General features: G+C 37.6%; 1 long non-coding RNA gene across 1 annotated transcript in view; it reads left to right on the plus strand.

Moving 5' to 3' along the window:
• Positions 1 to 14168, plus strand: part of LOC144381653 (uncharacterized) — a 50474-nt gene extending 36306 nt beyond the window's left edge. Inside the window, exon 3 of the long non-coding RNA XR_013447362.1 lies at positions 14017 to 14168. This is a non-coding gene — a long non-coding RNA (uncharacterized LOC144381653). The remainder of the gene's footprint in view (positions 1 to 14016) is intronic.
• Positions 14169 to 19127: the final 4959 nt, after the last annotated feature.

Here is a 19127-nt window from a genome sequence, read left to right on the forward strand (position 1 = left end):
TCTAAGATGGGAGCTCCCTATTCCTCCAGCTCACTGTTCGGAGCTATAAATCTTACCATGAGGAGCTGACTGCCAGAAGATCTTATTTCTCCCAGAACCATATTGTATAAGTAGACATGGCTGAGAGGACGTTCCTCCCTACCCAATCCCCATTTTTAAAGCAGAAGCTCTGCTCCAGGGACAAGAGATTGAGAATATTGAGGTCCTGATTATAAACCTCTTCCTTCCTCCCCCCGCTTCTCCCAGCTCACTCATGGAGTTGAAGTTCCATGTTGAGAGAGTCAAGCTGGGAAGAGCTGGGGCAGTCACCACTTGCCCCTGTGACCACTTGTAGAGTAGAAGTATCACTCCTGGAGAAGCAGACCCCCAACCCCAGCTCTGGTACAATGGCACAGGGATTCTGCCCAAGGGGTAAGGCAGGTCATAAAGAGGAAGAGCTTGGCAGTTTTACCTGAGGGGACAATTCTTATTTGGAACAGAAAGAGGAGAACTCCATCCCTAAGGGTGTTGTCATGCAGAATGGCGATCCTGGTGGAGAGCAATTAAGAGGAGGCTGGTAGTTCTGATGCAAACAAAATTGCAGAGTAGTCAGAAGTTCACTAGACAGAACCAGTGAAAGAGCCAAAAAAAGCCTTCCTGGGATCACGGTCAACTGTGGGAGTCAGAAAGGTTGTGCACATATGGAGGCTTCACATAATCAGGAAAAATCAATCTCAATTGCTTGGGACAGGTGACTCATTTCTTTCTTCCATTTGGTTACTCCTTTCTTTCTTCAACTTTCACCTTTTTTTGAATGGAAATGACAATAACTATTATCCTATGCCTGTCCCACCATAGCATTTTGGGAGCAGATAACTTGTTTTCTAGATACATAGGTCCAGACATACAGAAGTATTTTGCCCCAGAATGGATCATACTGAACATCTTAATCATACCTGATTCAGGTGGGTGATTTAGATGATTAGACTTGGGGCTTTTGAGCTAGTAATATTTAGATGATATTTTGTACTTTGAGTTAATGCTGTAATGGGTTGAGACCTTGGGGGATTTTGGATGTATTTTGCATGTGAAATGTACTTGAATCTTTGGGGACCAGATGGTAGATTGTAGTAAGCTGAATAATGGTCCCCACAAAGATGTCCACACCTTAATCCCTGGAACCTAATAATGTTACCTTATATGGCAAAAGGACATTGCAGGTGTGATTAAATTAAAGGTCTTGCAATGACAAGGTTTTCCTGGATTGTCCAGATGGAACCATATGCAGTCACAATTGTCTTCATAAGAAGGATACAAAAAGATCAGACAGGGTGATAGGCAAGAGGATGTATAATAGAAGTAGAAACTGGAGTGATGGAGCCACAGCTCAAGGAATATGAGCAGCCTCTAGAAGCCGGAAGAAACAAGAAACTAATTCTCTCCTGGAGCTTCCAAAAGTAACCAGCCCTGCTGTCATCTTGATGTTATTCCATTAAAACTGATTAGAGAATAGATTTGCATTGCTTTTGGCCATGAAGTTCATCGTAATTTGTTACAGCACCTGTAGGAATCTCATACGGGAAGTATGGAGGTATGTAGGTAATTATAAAAGAGAATGTAATTGCATATTTCTTCTCCTTTCACCTCTTGCATGATTTTAAAAGGAATTGCATAATACAATAGGAATATAATTATATTTGGGGGTCTATAACAGAGAAATGTATTTGATAATAATGGCATAAAGGAGAAGGGTGTGAACAAAGCTATATCGGAGTGAGGAAATGACAATAGATGATAATGTACATCTGGTAGAAAAAAAATGAAGAGAACCCCAAAAGATAAATAGGAAAGTTAAAATTACAAACTCTGTAATTATATACTAGGTTTCTTTCTTCTCTAAGTTTCTTTAAAATACATAAGGGTATATAAAATAATAATTAGGGGCGCCTGGGTGGCTCAGTCCTTAAGCATCTGCCTTCAGCTCAGGTCATGATCCCAGGGTCCTGGGATCGAGCCCCACGTCAGGCTCCCTGCTCCGTGGGAAGCCTGCTTCTCCCTCTCCCACTCCCCCTGCTTGTGTTCCCTCTCTCTCTGTGTCTCTCTCTGTCAAATAAATAAATAAAATCTTTTAAAAATAAAATAATAAATAAAATAATAATTAGAACAATATATTGTTGGATTTACAACATGTATAGACTTAATATGTGTAACAGTAATAGCACGAGAAAAAGTGGAGAGAGAACTAAGCTACATAGGAGTGGGATGTCTAGATTTTATTGAAATTAAGTCAGTATAAATCTGAAGTAGATTCTGATAAGATACACTTTGTAGGCTCTGATGCAACTGCTAAGAAAATAACATACACATATAATTAAACATATCATTAAAGGAATTAAAATGTTCCAGTGGAGAATGTCCACTCACTGTAAAATAAGGTAATAAAGGAGGAATATAGGTGCAAAAAAGACATGAGATATATAGAAAATAAAAAAACAAAATGACAGATGTAAATCTAACCATATCAATAACAACACTAAATGTGAATGTATTAAACAATCCAGTAAAAATAAGAAATAGGAAAATTATATTCAACAGAAAAACTAAAACAAAATCAAACTATATGCTGTCTATGGGAGGTACTATTTGGATTTAAAAATAAAAAAATATGTTGAAGGTAAAAGAATGGAACAGATACATGTAATGCAAACAGATACATGTAATGCAACCATATAAAAGAGCTGGAATGGCTAGAGTAACATCAGACAGAATAGACTTTAAAACAAAATATATTGCTAGACATAAAAATGGGTTATTTAATAATGACAAAAGGGTCAGTCTCCTAAGAAGATATAACAATTGTAAACATATATGCATCCAACAGCAGAGCTCTAAAATACATGCAGCAAAAACTGACAGAATTAAAAGGAGGAAATAGAAAATTCAACAATAATAGTTAAAAGCTTCCATATTCCATTTTCAATAATGGGTAGAACAACTAGACAGAAAATCAGTAAGATAGAGAATTATTTAGCAATAAAAATAAATGAAGTACTGATCATGCTATTACTTGGGTAAAACATGAAAATGTTATGTAAGTGAAAGTAGTCAGGCACAAAAGGTTACATGTTATAGGACGCCATGTATATAAGAGAATAGGCAAACTTTTCTACTTGAAAGTAGATACTTGTTGCTTAGGGCTGCAGGGGTTGGGAGGGTTCAGGGGAGTAATGGAAGTGATCGCCACTGGGTTTCATTTGAGAGTGAGGAAGATGCCCTAAAATTAGATTAAGAGACCTGCATGACTCTGTGAATGTATTTAAAAACCTTGGATTGTATACTTTAAATGAGTGAATTGTTTAGTAGGTGATTTAAATATCAATAATGCTGTTGTTTTAAAGAAGATACAGGGGAACAGGGGTTGGTAAGCTTCAGCCCACCTGCCAGTTCTGTCCCTTTGCCTTTTTTTGTATAGAATGTCAAGTTAAAAATATTTTAATTCTTTTTAATAGTCGAAAAAAGTCAAAAGAAAAATAGTATTTCATAACACATGTGCAAATTATGTGAAATTGAAATTTCAATGTTCACTAATGAAGTTTTATTGGAATGCACACATACACACACAAAGATAAAATGAGATCTCTCAAGTTATTTAAATAGCAAATGGCAGAGTTGAGTTCAAACTCAGCTGGACCGAAATTAGAGCCCTGTAACCTAACCACAGCAAAAATCTGTTAGGCACAGAATAGAAATGAGACTTGATTCAGATATATTCTGAGATTGAGAACCATCATCAACCACCATCACTGTGATGTGTGTTGGGAAAAGGGACGACAAAATGTACCAAGCGTTGACTAGCAGAAATTTTGTGTAAAAGAGGAGGCAGGATAGTTTTAATGGCTTTATTTTCTACAAGGAAATTCTTGAACTAAAGTGTGAGCCAGCAAGGCTCTTTAACATACTGACCCCCTGAATGCACAGAACAGGAATACCCTTCACTGTGGAAGATTGCTGCGCAGCTGTATCTAGCATTCCTTTTTAATGTTGCTCCTTCATGTAAGGGATTTTTGCATATTTGTGAACAATTATGCACCATATATCGTGTTCTTTGTTTTACTTAACTGTGCATGTCTCTCCTCATCTCTGTTCAATGATGTCAAGTTGGTAGCTTGAAATTGGCTATGGCAGGAGTATTTACACAATGAAAATTGGAGGGCTGTTTATCAAATGTTTATCAGCACAACACTGGTTCAGGACAATGACCTATAAAATGCATTACTAGCCTTTAAAAACACCTTGCCTAAGCCCCTCACATCCTTTCTTGCATCATCCTCCATTTTGATATGGGGACGTGATGGTGCTGCTAAAGCAGCCTCTTTTTTTTTTTTTTTTTTTTTTTTAATTCCACGAAGGTAGGAGGACACTGGGTCCTTGATGACTTCAGAGAACCATATTATTTGTTGGCTAATGCAGTTGGTCTGGAAACCATACTTTGAGAACCACTATGGCTTTGGATTTTTTTAAAGATTTTTTTATTTTTATTTATTTGACACAGAGAGACACAGCGAGAGAGGGAACACAAGCAGGGGGAGTGGGAGAGGGAGAAGCACGCTTCCCGCAGAGCAGGGAGCCTGATGCGGGGCTCGATCCCAGGACCCTGGGATCATGACCTGAGCCGAAGGCAGCCACTTTAACCAACTGAGCCACCCAGGCACCCCTCTTTTTTTTTGTTATATGCAGCTGAATCAAATTATAATTTATACTGTTAGGAAATTCTGGTGAATTAGAAAACATGCCTCATCTGAACGCATTCCTATTCAGTTTTTTAAAACACTGAGCTGACCAATAATACAGTTGATAAACTGGCCTCAGGAAGTTGTGGAACAGAGAAGGAACTTCAGCTTTGGCCTGTCTACTGTCAAGAATTGATATCCCCCCACTCCAGGATGCACAGAGAAGACCACATATGTGTAAATAATATTATTTTTTTTTTAAAGAGTTTATTCATCCATTTTACAGAGAGAGAGACAGAGAGAGACAGAGAGAGCATAAGCAGGGGGAGTGGGAGAGGGAGAAGCAGGCTCCCGGCTGAGCAAGGAGCCCGATGCGGGGCTCGATTCCAGGACCGCGGGATCATGACCTGAACTGAAGACAGACGCTTAACGACTGAGCCACCCAGGCGCCCCTGTGTAAATAACATTTAAAGAAGAATAAAGATAGGTATTAGGAAAATAAGTTGAAACAGTAATCAGCATGGAGATTGGAGCAGACATGGTCGTGGCGGTCGGTGCTCCACCGTAGCTTGCTTGGATCCTTTTTCATTCCCGAGCACACGGGCTCCAGCTGTGTTTCACTCTTCATTCCCGAGCACACGGGCTCCAGGTGTGTTTCACTCTGCATTCCTGAGCACACGGGCTCCAGGTGTGTTTCACTCTTAAGCGGCCAGCACTGTGTCTCTTTGTTAGGGGGTTGGCCTCAGGCTGCTAGAACTCATTTTGCTTCACTTTGTTAGAAGTACCTGGGAGTTGAAGATAGTAGGAAGGGAAAAATGAAGGGGGGGAAATCGGAGGGGGAGACTAACCGTGAGAGACTATGGACTCTGAGAAACAAACTGAGGGTTTTAGAGGGGAGGGGGGTGGGGGGATGGGTTAGCCTGGTGATGGGTATTAAGGAGGGCACGTACTGCATGGAGCACTGGGTGTTATACGCAAACAATGAATCATGGAACACTACATCAAAAACTAATGATGTAATGTATGGTGATTAACATAACATAAAAAAAAAAAAGAAGTACCTGGGAGTTTATATCGCCCCAGGGACAATTCTTAACCAATGATTGACAGGTGCAGGAGAATAAATATCCCAGCTACTTTGTCTTGGTCAAGATATATCTGAGGTGTGGCCTACACTGTCTTTAGACATTCTTTGTGGGACAGAGTCAAACTTACTCTTCATGAAACTTTGCTTGATAACGTAACCCTCCTTAGTCACCTAGCTAGTCCTGTTACAACCCTCATGATTTTTCCTGGGAAAGCTTCCTATTAATCACCTTCACATGAGTCCTCATTTCAGAGTGTTTCTGGGGAACCCAACTTAAGACAGAGAGAAGAATTTCAATCTTCTCAGAAAGCAGTAGAAGAATAAAAGGAAGGTCAATCATCCTGTTCTATCTTCTTGCATTTGAGCTTTCTCCACTGACATGTCTCAGATATCCAGATGTGCTTGGGAAGAAAATCAACTCATTTTGGATACCCAGGTTCATTTAGGAAGTTGGAAATACATGTCTGGACTCCAGGACAGAGGTCAGACCCAGAGATATATTAAATTTAAACAAGCTGGGTTGTCAAATCATAATGTATGAGTTATGCTGATTTACTTTTCTATGAACTACTTTGTCCATCCTCATCTAATTTTAAAATTCAGTACAGCTGTGAGTTTCATTAAATGTTTATGATCCTATTATAGGATATATTTTTAGCCTTAATAAAAGGAAGTTGATAAAGCTTCATTATCTGTCGTTTCAGAGGAAGACTAAAAAATCTAACATCTACCAAGTGAGTCTATAATATGTCATCATAAATCTTCTATTTCCCAAGCCTTTGTCTCTCTTTGACATCAAAGATAAATGACTATTACTAGAATTAATATCTCTTAAATATATCATGATTCTTCAACATTATTAGCCAAAAGGCTGTTATGAAAACTTCACTAAAATAGAATTTGATTTTCTTTGTATGAACTGTAAGGGTTACTGTGAATTTTTAGTACCCCATAGTGGAAATGTCTTCCATATTAACTCAGCAGGTTTTCTTAGAGGAATAAAATTATTTTATACGTGAGAAAGGAAATTACAAAATATCGTGGCAAAATTATTGTTTTTTTTTTTTATCTTTTGAAAACCATGATCATTTAAATCACTTAGCAGAAGAGGTTAGTATTACTTTCAGACTCTGAATCTTGCTTTAAAGTGACACAAGCTTGGTAGCAAAATAATACAACGTAACTGACCTAGGGAGAGCGCTTAAGAAACATCCTCGAGATATTTGAACCACTCCTATCTCTCCTACCAGATGCAAGAGATAATTTTAGTGTAAGTTTCTTTGCACTATTGTGAGTTCCAAACGTAATTTCTCTAGAAACGTGTGTCCATGTAAAAGCTCCTTTTGCAGTTGCTAAGGAACTAGTTTCTGACACTTATATTATTAAGGCTCATTTTGGATTGGAAGGGAATACATCTGTGAGACATTGAAAACTGCTTCCATAATTTGGGGCCAAGGAAGGAAAAAAAAAATGGAGAGTGGCCGAAAATGAAAGAAAGTATTTGTAAGTATCAGTTACATGAAGAGTCTATGGTTTAATGGCAGGAGTGTCAGAAAAGCAAGTGTTATACAGGATTATTTCCTACATCGGCATCAATGAACAGATATTTTAAGTTCTGGAATTACGAGATTTTTATCGTAGAAATTATATGATGATTTGGATATATAGTCAGAGCCTAAAAATACTGGCCTATATTAAGTTTTAGAAATTTGCTCCTTTTTTTTTTTTTTTTTTAGGTATGTACCAGTGGAAACAAAACTGGAAAATAATTAAAGAATTTTACCTCCCTTAGTTATTTAGGGATTTTTTTAAATGTTTTTTCTACTCTTTCCTGCTATGAAAACCTTGTCTCTGACAGCAGAGATGAATACGTCAATTCACACTAAGATGAGAATTATTGACTGTGGAAGAGCTTATACCCAAATACAACACCATGCAAACTGTCCACCAACCCTTCCCCTGACTTTGTTTTATTTTTACTCTCCATATTTTTCCTCTTCTTCTGACTCTCCTACTTATTTTTTCTATTTATTTTGGAAGCTGCCTCAAACTTATTTTGACATGAAATTGAGTTATGAATGCATAAATAAAACTAAAATGAATGAAAAATGAAGACTATGCAACGATTAGCATCGTCTTAGTTTTATAAATGAGTAAATTATTAGAACAGAGAGGTAAGTGACTTGCCTCAATGTATTAGCAGTTTTTATAGCTGCAAATTAGGACCTAGAACTCAAGCACTTCTGATTCTGGACCCAATATTCCCTTCCCTGGAACCCCTGGCTTTTCTGAGGACATTTGTGAATCCAGTTTGTTCGTAATGACCATAATAGCAAGGGTCTTCATTTCTTGTTTTAAAAAGTAAACTATTCACTTTCTGAAACATCCTTTTCCAAGTTTGAAATCATAGGTCTTAAAAGAAGGTACTTTTAGTCTGCTTTAGTACTTTTACTCTGCTCTGAGGGTAAGTCCCTTGCGGAACAGAACAAAGGTGAATCCCATCACATTAGGTGGCTGACAAGGAGGAGACACTTTAGTTAAAGTAGTTGACCACCATTACAAAAACCCAGGGGAGAAATGCTGAAAAGAAATGGTTTTCTTTATGTTGAGATCATTACTTTTTTTGAGAGAGAGAGAGAGTATGTGCGTTCACAAGGATGGGGAGAGGTAGAGGGAGAGAGAGAATTTTAAGCAGGCTCCACGCCCAGCATGGAGCCCGACTGGGGCTAGATCTCATGACCCTGAGATCATGACCTAAGCTGAAATCAAGAGTCTGAGGCTTAATTGACTGAGCCACCCAGGCGCCCCTATTTTTCTATTATGTCATTGTCAAGTCATCCCACAAGCCCCAGTTTGCAAATTTTTATTCTCAGAAATTATGTATATAATATGCAATGAAATTTAATTTCCTTTGAGTTTACTTTTTACCTTTGAATTTTATTTTCAATATGATATCAGATGCAGGAAAGGATATGCATTGGGTTACAATTAAAACTATATCATATGTGAAACTTCAGGTTTTCCACAATTTTTAATTTTCTCAGGCTTCCCTGATACCCATTTTGACCTGCTTGTGCAAATTTTTGTCATTAAATTACAGATTTTGAAAATGTTTCTTCATAATGCTCTGGTTTTTTTTTTTTTTTTAAGTCAATGCTTACATTTAAAACCAACATATTTTTTATGAAATGTATCAGTAAATTACACTTATGGCAAATACAGTCATATCTTGGAGATATTGTGGGTTCGGTTCCAGAACACTGCAGTAAAGCAAATATTGTAATAAAGCAAGTCAAATGAATTTTTTTGTTTCCCAGTGCATTTAAAGTTATGTTTATACTATACTGTAGTTTATTAAGTGTGCAATGGCACTATGCCTAAAAAAAGTACATATCTTCGTTTAAAAATATTGCCAAAAAAAGGCTAACCATCATAGCTTTCAGCAAGTCATGATCACTGATCACAGATCACTAGAACAAATGTAATAATAATGAGGAAGTTTGAAATATTGCAAGAATTATCAAAATGTGACAGAGACACAAAGTGAGCAAATGCTGTTGGAAAAATGGCACCAATACACTTCATTTGCTTCACACAGGGTTACCACAAACTTTTAATTTGTAACAAACAAACAAAAACCAAAAAAACCAAAAAAACCAAAAAACCAAACCAAAAACCCAAAAACCCACAGTATCTCTGAAGCCCAAAAAAGTGAGGTATGCTTGTAATGAATTAAACAACCACGGGGAACTGTGTTACCTTATCAAATACAGTGTACTAGAATGAGAGAAGAAATCTGTTGTATTTCCAATTCAGGAAAAGAAAAACTAATAGAGAAAAAGGGCTTTATGCTTTCCCACTGAATACATATTTTCTTGTTGTTGAGATTGCTTTGAGAACCAGGGTTCTATTTTTATTATTCTCCTTTTGCCTACATTTGAAATTTTTAGAAGGGATTCTTCATTAGAAATGCTTTAGAATTTTTATGTACACTGTTTTCACATGTATTTTCCAGAGCACGTGCTGTCTAATTACAGTAGAAGTTTTTATGTTACAAGATCTAGTCTTTCACCCATTCTGAATCTATCACTATGGATATAATTGAAACAACTATAGCCTTAGAAACTCAAAATGCAAAATAATAAAGGGGTGTATTTTAAATGTACTACCTATTAAATTGGGAAAAAGATATGGGAGAATGATAGTTAATATAATTAAATTTAAAACCAAGTATCATTTTAACTATTGATCACTTACTGAAAGCATTACTTTAGAAAAACAATTTAAGGAACTGGTTGTTTAACTATAGGCAGATCATTTAACATATGCAAGCATCATCTCTTCAAAGGTAATATAAAGTGTTAAATTAGATGAATTCCAAAATATCTTCCACCTTTAACCTTACAAATGACCCTTCTTCAGTATTTTCACTTTAAAAATATCTAAGATAAGTAACAGGAATATAAGGGTATACTCCTCCCTGTATTTGTCAAAACCCAGTATACTTTTGAGGGAGGTAGTTTAGATTAACTTGCTCAGGCCACCTTTTTTTTCCCCCCCTGTGCATTATCTAGGGGCCAGAATAGTTGAAAAACATGATTAATAAACAAAATGAAACAGATTGTGATATGAAAGTAAATATGATCTGAGAGGTAAGAAAGGATGGAATTCACTACTGGAAATGCACCATGAAAGGATATGATCGTTCTTGGTTCAAAAGAAATGGAACTGTTATTAAGAGAACAGAGTATAGCTGTGTGCCAAAAAGATATATTCCTTCATAAAAATCTGGAGAATTGAGGACAGTATTTGTGTGAAGATAAAAGAAGATTAGAAACAAAATTAGGTGGTGCCATATCATAGTGGTTACAAGGCTGAACTTGGGAGCTGGATTGTCTGAGATCCTACCCTGAATATGGCACTTATAGTTGGGGACCTCGGACAATTTACTTAATCTCTCAGTGCTTCAAATTCCTTGTCTATACAATGTGGATTATGGTTGCTGTGAGAATTACATGAGATTAAACATAAATTTCCTGGCATAAAGGTGGCGCTCAATAAATATTAGCTATTATTATCACTGTAGGAGTGTACTACAGACACTTGACTAAAGAAAGTGAATAAATTAAATTCACCTGGTGGGAATGACAAACTAGACTTCAAGTACACATTCAATTGAAAATCTCATTTCTAAAAAGCAGAGCATTTGATAAATTCTTGTCTTATCTCACTGATAGTTTCATCCAGTAAAATGTAAAGAAAGTTATTAGGAAAATTGGTGCTAGCGAACTATGCATTTTGCATACTGGCTGAAAAAAAAAAAAAAGAACAAAGTGTTGTGTTGAAAGAAACCAGTGTAACTTCCCAGGAAATTACTGACAGGATCAGATTTTAAATTGGTGAAACACAAGAAGAAAGGCCACATACTTAAATATTACGGTGATGCTGACCTGTCAGGATAATGTCAGAGGTGCTAAAGTCTAAAATGAACTATGATGTCTGAAAAATGTTAAGGTTAACAAAAATTTTAAATTATGTAAGGGGATTTCCAGGGACGCAGAATTAATATATGTGATGTATATCCTTTGGCAGAGACTACTAATGAGCAAAACTTTAAGCCTGCTGGTAAAGAAGGTGATCAAGCCCAATTGTTATTTGGTAGAAAAAGATTCAAGACCCACACCCCTTCCGGTTGAAATTCAAAGTTATTGAAATTTGTTAGGGTGAGTTGAGGTAGCCTTGACCTCAGGCTTATAGTGTATAAAGGCAATTGCTCCCTAAATTAAGGATAGGAACAAATGGGGGTGCTAGACTGACCCCAATACCAGGTCAGGTGAGTGAATGATGATTCTGAATCTATGAGGCAATGGAATCCACCAGGAATGGTAAACATATACTGTCCTTATTAACATGGGGGAAGGTTATGTAAGGCAATCCAACAAGCATGAACACTGATGACCTAGGCCGAGGGTAACAATGGGCAAAGGGTGTTAGCAGTGAAGTTTTCAGAAAACTATAGAGGGCAGAAATCACACTTACCCTGACAGCCCTGGTGAGGTTTCATCAGGCAGGGAGAAGATGCTCTAGCATTAGCCATAGGAAAGCCAATGGAAGTAGGACTTCTGCAAGCCAGATTTCATGTACAGCACCCGGGCTTTCTGTCTGGTGACCCTACCAGTATCATGGCCTCGTGTACTCGTGTGGTTACCCATCAAGAAGTGACCATGATTCCTCCAACCCCAAGGGGGCAGGTATGAGCTCTGGCTAGAGTGTTGAGAGAATAAAATCAAGATTGAACCTTTAAATAGGAATAAGCATGGGGAGATTCCATCAGGGGAAGGAGAAGAGAGGCTCAACTTCCTATTAATCAAGGTATACATAGCTTGGAGCAGTGCCTCTCAAACAGCAACCTTTATAAAATAGTAAGAATGAATTACTTGAAAAATGAAATTTAAAAAGATACACAAAGCCTTATTTTTTTGAATTGGAATTCAATAAACGTAATCAGAACAAATGCAACATAGGGAAAAATAATTACAAATCATATAGGTTGCTCATTGAAAGGGTATGTTCGTGTGTTGAGGTGATTATTACACTTACACATTGAACTAGAACAGTGAACAACGTCTTAGCCCGTGCCTCACTCCCTCGGGACATATGGTAGGTTGAAAATGAGACAATTTAGGCCACCTTAGGCTCCTCCTGGCCGTCCCAGGACTGAGAAACACCTCTAAGCCTGGGGGAAAAAATGAGACTAAGCTCTTGCGGTCACATAAAAAATATACCGAAAGAAAGCTTCTCTCGCTCTCTTTCTGTGTGTGTGTGCATGAACGTTATGAGAAAGAGCACTTAATTACAATCCTTATTCACAGTCTCACTCTCTGTGATCAACTAATTGCAGATGACATTGGAAGCCTTGAACAAATCTTGTTTTACATAATATAAGTGGCTAGAAACTTGGATTAATTTGCAGATATGAAAAATTCTCTCATGAAGAATCTGTACTATGGAAGCGTAGGATGCTTAGCACAACCAGGAACCGATTTTTAATGTTGAAATTCTTTCACTGTATTAAAATACACTCTTCTTAATATATTACCCTTCATGTTAAAAAAAAAGGTAACACTAAATTTTATTTATGCAAGATTTTAATTTCACATTTAGTTTAATGAGCAGTATCAAATTTTACAGTCACTGTTTTTCAATTTTTAAGACTCAAAGGACATTGGTAATATGCTGACTTGACATAAGGCACTCCTCACAGCAAATGGTGTGATCAGGTGTGGAACTCTGGAATGCTATAATCCCAAAGCAAAGGTCTTGTCAGATAATAAGAAATCAAGATCTTCCTTTATCCTCTTCCATGACTCAGTCTAGATGATGCCTATCCATATGACAAAAGAAGTCAAGGCTTTAAAATGCTGGGAATTGAGAGTAATAAAACAAGTTTATGGATGCTGTCCGTGAAGCAGGGTGGATGAATGAAATGATCAAATGCACAGCCGAGTGAGAAGCACTGGGGGAGGATGCTTCAGAGTGTGTGCTCTACTGCCAGAGTGTCTGGATCTGGGTCCTGCCTTCACCTCTTCTTATGTTATTTATTAAATGGTGACATTATCTGTAGTGACAGCATCTTTCCTCATAGCCTCATTCTGAGAATTAAATACACTTAGAGCCTGGAGAACAATAAATGCTCAGGATGTATTGGGTATTTTAACAACTCCAAACCAATGCAGGCTGAAATAAAATGTACAGAAAATATTTCTGATATCATTAAAATATATCTTATATCTAATATACTATTTGAGGAAAGATGATCAGCCAGAGGCTATTCTGTGATTGGCTGCCTGCCGTTATTGATAACAGAGAAGATAAGCAGCCCTCGGAGTGTGGGGTCCTCACCCAGGTCTCTAACAGCTGTTAGGCTTTCTGAAATAGCAATGGCTCATATTTACTGCGCACTGTCTATGTGCCCTGCAGAGAACTAAACATTAACCTGCATCCTTGTCTCTTTTCATCCTCACAACTACCCTGTGAGATAGGAGTAATTTCTTTTTAAAGAGGAGGAAATGATAACCAAGATTTAAGTAATTTGCCCAAGGTCAAAAAGGTAACAAATTGCAGAGCTAGTATTTAAACCTGGTGGTCTAATCCTGGACTTCCTACTTTTATTCTACACCGTGTTGCTTCGATGAATCCCTTAACATTTTCTTCTCCAAGATACGTTTTAGGAGTGAGAGCATGAGTTACCACCGGTCTCCACTGAGATATCTTTCCTCTCTTGATCCGATCGATCACCTGGAAGAATTCGAAGTCAATCCATATTTAAACAGAAACAGCTGAAGTATTAACTTTTCATTACCTTCAGGAATATGTCCAAAAAAACCTCGGGTTTTCATTTGGTAAGTCATGAAACCTCAGGTTTTTGTTTTTGTTTTGTTTTTTTACCTATCAACTGGGAACAACGCCTCTCTTGCGGGATCATTGTGACTATCTAAAAAATTAATTTGTGTTAAGTGCCTAATCGTGTGCTTGGAATATAATAAGTAGCTGTGGTTATTGTCCTCCTCGAGGGTTCCATGTTTCCTTAGAGGGAAGGTGGCTTGGGGGGGGTGGAGAAAGGAGATGTGAAGGAACGCACAGTGGTTTGAAGGGAACACTCGGACACACACATGCTTGTGCCATGAAGATTTCTACTCCCTTCTAGGGTCACACAAAGTCTCTCTTTTCTGCTACTCTCCTTGCTGAAAGCTGTGTCCTTTTAAAGCATATGGGTAAGTATCATATTGTGTGTGAAAATCAGAGAGGCAGGAGTCTAAAAATATGTAACCTGGATTCTATTCCTGGCCTAGCTGCAGACTCCCCTTAACTTATTAATGTGTATGCCTCAATTTCTTAAACATATATAGAGAATTAACTCTTTCTCCTCCCCTTCCCAGGAATTCTGGAGTGATGATTGAGCATCCTCACACCCGTGAGTTCCCTTAAAGGGAGCAATATGCATATACAAGGCTTATGCTATTAAGTCATATAGGCTTCAGTTTGAAAAGTGCTTTGGTGACAGAAAAGGGCTTCTCTCTATATGTTAACAGGAAACTGTGTTTTCTTCATTGGAATTTACTTTTTTGAAGAATTTTTAAGTTCTCACATGAAAAGTTTCTGAGTTTCCTTTTACAAAATTGAAAATGGCTGCACACTGGCAAGAGAAACTTAGCAAATACCTACTTTACCATGGTGACCTGATGTTAGCTCAAAGAGGATTTGGATATCTAAGGGCACAATTCAGTGTATCGTTGCATTCAGTTTGTTAATTTCAGGTAAATAATCTTAAGTCTCAATTTTGGAGTTGGGAAAATGAAGTATATACTTTAAAAAAAAATTTTTTTTTTCCACCAGGTACTTTTCTTTTTATTATCCTAGATTTCTCTACAAATATTTTATAATCAGGGCATGATAATCCCCTGTGGAGATTTAAATATGGACATATATTTAATATGTCTATGTGCACTAGGACTTCACCCCCAGAAATTCTGATTCAGTTTGGCCTGCCTTGGGATCTGTAAATTCAAGATGATCCATAGGTGATTCTAAAGCGTGTCCTTAATTAAGCTATCAGATGGCTTTCACAGACCTTTTTAATATAAGAGTAAGAGTAAGGTTAGCTTTTCCCTAGCATTGGCAGCTACATCTGTAGAGAGAATATGCTAATGATTTCCCAGAAATGTTGTTTTCCAATTTTACGTATGTTTAGATAGAGTGAAAAATAAGGATGTGGGAGAGAAAGAATAGGCCATCTTGATTTATGTGGGCCCTAGCACCAAGTTCACCTGTGTGTAACTAGAGCTTCTTTTGTGTGCTTTTGTCTTACATTTATTCTTCATGAAATTTGCCAAAAGGGGTGAATCACTGATATCCTTGAATCACTAGCATTTAGGAATCCCTCTTAGAGTTTGACAGCATTCAGTGGTAGCTCACTGTAAGGTAGCAAAAGTATTTTTATGCTATGTAGTGTTTTCTTGGACTTTGATATTTTTCAATTTTCTTTTATTATAGTACTCCTTAAAATTAATTTAACATCCAATTCAGAGGACTGTTGTTGCAGAAAATGTGGTTATGAATGAGCAAAGCATTTTGTAATCTGGAAAGTGACATACAAAAGTTGAATGTAATTAAAAATCACTATCATGAATTTAATGATCCAAAGGATGCTGATCCTTGAAGCACATTTTATTACGTATAGTTACTTAAACACCACCTTTTATAAAAAGTTGAGGCAGTTTTATTTTTTTACTTATCTTTTTTTTATGATTTTATTTATTTATTTGACAGAGAGAGACACAGCGAGAGAGGGAACACAAGCAGGGGGAGTGGGAGAGGGAGAAGCAAGCTTCCCACTGAGCAGGGAACCCAATGTGGGGCTCGATCCCAGGACTCTGGGATCATGACCTGAGCCGAATGCAGACGCTTAACGACTGAGCCACTCATGCGCCCCAAACTTACTAATCTTTTTATTCACAGATACCACATGAAACTTTGCTTTTGTTTCTGGCAACAATGAACTGCACTGAAAATTAATTGAACTTTGAAATTTTCAAAATGCTCTTATAGCAGAGGTAAACAAAATTGTTTCAAACTGCAAATGTTTTACATAAAATCTAGGGCAGTTTTCTGAGAGAACAGAGTTTACCTTTATGAGAGGAGATTGTTCAAAGTAACTGTGAAAAAAGGCTTTAAAAATAATTACCATGCTATTGTATGGTGATTGTAACAAATGCAAGGAGTGCAGAAATTGAAAAAGTAAAAGGAGTGGTTCCTACTCTACCCTGCACCCCAAGCTCTAGAGACAATAACTATTAATATATTGGTACGTATTATGCCAGTATTTTATTTACACATATGGATGCCGGGGTGCATGTACACACACACACACACACACACACACACACACACACACACTCAGTCTATATCTCTACCAGAAGTTTATTTTTCTTTTAACAAAGATTATCCCTTTTTACATATAAAAGGTGTTCTCAACTAATGTTTTAAGGCACTTCCGAGTTAGATGCCTAAAGCTCAGGTAAGGCTGTGCTTGCGCTAATTTTTTGACTCCGAGGACATCAAGAGTGAAAAGTTGTTCGTACCCAGTTTTTCTAAGTGTCAGGGAAATGTACACCTGTTTTTATGTCTTTGCATCTCTGTGTCTCCCCAGGGGATAAAGCTTTTACTCAGGGGATTTCTGGTTGGGGGAAAAGGGTCTGCACCACAGCCTCACTCTAAGTGATTATTATCACACCGGTAAGTTTCCACTGTGGCTGCTGCGTGCATGCTGTGAGCACATTTGAAGTCAGCAGGGGACCGTTAGAAACCTCCCCTTTGCTGAGAGGAGCGGTAGAAACCTCTGCTTCATTGAAGCACACTAGCAACCTGCGGTCAGTTGCTGCTTTTTTCATGCAGTGCTGTTTTAAACTGTCTTCTATCCCACAGAGCAAAAACACACTCGACTAAAAAAAAAAAGTACAAACAATCCCCATGAGTGTTTTTGCATTTTCCTCTGCTAATCTCATTGTTAATGGTATGAGGTCTTGCCAGGAGCCCTTTGTGGTTTAGGCACACTAAATAACATAACATTCGCACACTTCAAAACAATTAATACTAAGTATCAAATCAAACGCTATTTGATACAAAACCTAGACTATGGAGTTGGCTTTCTACCTGTCTTATGAAAAGAATCTTTACAGATTGCTGAAGTCTATATGAGGAGGCATATTTAGTAACCTGTAGAAGATACGGGACACTCTACTTAATAATGACATAGGTGCATAAATTGTATACTGTGAAGTTTGCATATTAGATCATCAGCAAACGATTATCCCGTTTAAAATAAAAACGCTCTCCAGTAGTTAGTGAGAAGTGATGTAAATCTACATTCCTTATCTATGCTTGTCCTTTGTTGGCAGTGAACTTAGCAGCACTTAAATTCCTATTCAGTACAAATTGAAATGTTGTCCTTCGTGGAGAGCATTGACTTTTCTACCAAATGGAGTTTAGGTAGAATTAACATTTATAGTAGGAATTTTAGAACGAACTCAAAAGTCATATTAATTAAAAAGGATCTCACAGCTATTACCCCTAAGCCAGCTAGGACTAATTAATCTCCTATCAAAAATATTTTAAAGTTTGCATTGTATGCAAAACATGGTATTGAGAAGTCTGTGTCATTACAGATATCATTCCTCCTCTCGAGGAGTTAAGAACCTAATGATAGAGACAAATCCCTTCAGCATATGGCTAATAAACAATTGTAGGTTGTGGTGATGAGGTACTTCCCCTCAGGCTATTGGCTTTATTTATTTGTTTAAATATTTCTTGTCCTGTTACTAAATCATAATAATAAATCATAAACCTTAAAATATTGAGAATAGAAAAATTTATAGTAGTGACAATTTTATCACTTTCACTGCCTCAAGGGACACTAGAATCACTAGTTAAGTAAAGAAATGATTAGTTTGAAAACAAAACTATCAAAAAATATTTTTGATATTTTGGGGCGCACCTGAGTGGCTTAGTGGTTAAGCATCTGCCTTTGGCTCAGGTCATGATCTCGGGGTCCTGGAATCAGGCCCTGAGTTGGGCTCCCTGCTTCTCCCTCTCCATCTGCCTGCCACCTCCCCCCTCCCCAGCTCATGCTCGCTCTCTCTCTCAAATAAATAAATAAAATCTTTAAAAAAAATTAAAAAAACATATATTTTTTCAATGTATTGGTTATTGATGCTGATATTTGATTAATTTGATCTCTGGCATTTGCAATTAAAAGTACTACATCATTTGGAGTGCTAAGGTTGATTATGAGGATTTAGAATTTCATTATCACTTTTGTGTGATTTTAGACCAAGTATTTATCTTTCTGAGCTTTGTTGGTCTCCACTGAAACAGATACAATTATTTCTATCCCATGGCTTTGCTTTAAGAATAAGGAAGGCTAGGGGCACCTGGGTGGTGCAGTCGTTAAGTGTCTGCCTTCGGCTCGGGTCATGATCCCAGGGTCCTGGGATCGAGTCCCGCATTGGGCTCCCTGCTCAGTGGGGAGCCTGCTTCTCCCTCTCCTGCTCCCCCTGCTTGTGTTCCCTCTCTCCCCCTGCTTGTGTTCCCTCTCTCGCTGTCTTTCTCTCTGTCAAATAAATAAAATCTTTAAAAAAAAGAAAAAGAATAAGGAAGACTTCTGAGCAAGAGAGGAAACTTCTGTACTCCTTTCCCTTCCCAAGGGGAGACAGAGGCCTCTATCCCCGAGGAGGAAGCACAGTGCTCTGACTGACCTTCTTTCAGTCATTCTT

Source organism: Halichoerus grypus, chromosome 4 (genome assembly GCF_964656455.1).
Source record: "Halichoerus grypus chromosome 4, mHalGry1.hap1.1, whole genome shotgun sequence".
Lineage (NCBI taxonomy): Eukaryota > Metazoa > Chordata > Mammalia > Carnivora > Phocidae > Halichoerus > Halichoerus grypus.